The sequence below is a fragment of the Bos grunniens genome, chromosome 3, assembly GCF_055505025.1.
Source record: "Bos grunniens cultivar Pamir isolate PY7600 chromosome 3, Bosgru_T2T1.0, whole genome shotgun sequence".
In the NCBI taxonomy this organism is placed as follows: Eukaryota; Metazoa; Chordata; class Mammalia; order Artiodactyla; family Bovidae; genus Bos; species Bos grunniens.
The window spans coordinates 112,794,519-112,796,693 of NC_141167.1; the positions used below are offsets into that span (position 1 = coordinate 112,794,519).

The following is a 2,175-nucleotide window of genomic DNA, read 5'->3' on the forward strand; positions in this document are numbered from 1 at the left end:
CAAAAACTAAAATTGAAAAATCCTTCCATGAGCTCAGTCATCCCCAATCCCCCTTAAAACTAAAAGTTTGTCAAGTTATAGCAAATATAAAAGAGGTGTTTAGTAATTTACAACACTCTTTGAGAGAATTATTTCTCAATTGTTTAGCTACTTTAGGCACAATTGCTTGTTCTCTAATGCCATCTTTATCAAATGTATCATGCAATATTAGAAGTTGGAGACAAAAGAAAAGTGAAGCTTTCCTTAGCTCTGTCAAATCACGATTCCTGACGAGTATGTTCTTGAAAATGGTGGAAAGTTTTTCTATTTGATAGTGGAGAACATGATGTAGAATATCGGTATTTGGCACAGAATCTGGCTTGGATGATTTGGTTAGATATGAGTACCGGACATGTGATGGAACATTTAAATTTAGTTCAGATGTGTCCTACCAGTTGTATAGGTCGTATGCATTGATAAGAAATAACACCTTTTATCTCGTTGCAGCTGAGAAAGCCACATGGGTCACCAACAGCTCTACAGGAGCCACCTGAGAAAATTTGGCCAGAGTTCTCACTCTTGCTGGGTCTGCTCAAACCAGCATGGTCTGATTTGGAAATACGCCACAATACGTGCGGCCAGTGTTTCCAGCCGCATGCTAAGAACATCGGCTTCATTAAGTTGTGCTAACCGAACTTCCTTAAATGGAAGGAACACATCAACATTATGCAGCACATTAGCCTTATGCAGAAACAGTACTAGCTCTTTGTATATAAAAGAAAAGCTTTAAAAACTTCAAAAAAAAAAAAAAATAGCAGCATTCCTGATCTGTTCGTTTTACTTCCAGGAAATTTGAAGACATTTACAGCATACTTTTTGATGTTAAATAGAACTGAAACTCCAATACTTTGGCCACCTCATGCGAAGAGTTGACTCATTGGAAACGACCCTGATGCTGGGAGGGATTAGGGGCAGGAGGAGAAGGGGACGACAGAGGATGAGATGGCTGGATGGCATCACCAACTTGATGGACATGAGTTTGGGTAAACTCTGGGAGTTGGTGATGGACAGGAAGGCCTGGCGTGCTGTGATTCATGGGGTTGCAGAGTTGGACACGACTGAGTGACTGAACTGAACTGAAATGTTGAATGTTTCAGTTCAGTTCAGTTCAGTCACTCAGTCACTCAGAATCCTTAATAACTGACCTCAAGAAAGGAGGTATCACTGCTTTCTCTAAGATATACATGAATGCAGTTATTTCATCACTGTATTATGGTTTTTGTGTACAGAACTTTCACCTCCTTCATTACATTTATCCCTAGATATTAATATTTTATTCTTTTGATTCAATTGTAAGTAAGATTATTTTCTTAATTTCTTATGGCTCATTATTAATGTATATAAAAACAAGTGATTTTTGTATATTGGTTTTATACCTTGCATTTTTACTGAATCTATTATTTCTAGCTGTTTTTTTTTTTTTGTGTGTGAAGGGTTTGTGGTTTTCTATATGTAATAGTATATCATCTGCAGAGATAATTTTACTTCTTCCTTTTCAATTGTAATGCGTTTTAGTTCTTTTTCTTGTCTAATTACTCTGGCTAGTACTATGACTTCCACTACTATGATGAATACAAGTGGTGGCAGTGGCTTGTTCCTGACTTTAGAGGAACTCATGTTTTCACTGTTGAGTATGACACTAGCTGTAGGCTTGTCATATATGATCTGTATAATGTTAAGGTAATTTCCTTTATGCCTATTTTTAGAGAACTTTTATGATTAATTAATGATAATTTTTTTCAAAAATTTTTGCATCTACTGAAACAATCATATTATTTTTACTCTATTAATGTGATGCATCACACCAATTGATTTGCAGATGTTAAGTTATTCTTGCATTGCAGAGGTAAATCCTACCTGGTCACGGCATATGATCTTTTTAATGTATTGTTCAATTGGTTTGCTAATATTTTGTTGAGGAATTTTGCATCTGTGTTCATCAGAGATGTGTGTGTGTGTTTGTGTGCTAACTCACTGCAGTTGTGTTCAACTTTGTGACATTATGGACTATAGCCCCGCAGGCTTCTCTGTCCATGGGATTTGCCATGTAAGAATACTGGAATGGATTTCCTTCTCCAGGGTATCTTTCCAACTTAGGGATCAAATCTACATCTTCTGCATTACAAGCAGATTCTT

General features: G+C 36.6%; 1 pseudogene; it reads left to right on the top strand.

The window, feature by feature from the left end:
- The first annotated feature begins 455 nt into the window (after positions 1–455).
- On the top strand, positions 456–669 carry LOC147376864 (small ribosomal subunit protein uS14 pseudogene; annotated as a pseudogene).
- The last annotated feature ends 1,506 nt before the right edge of the window (positions 670–2,175 follow it).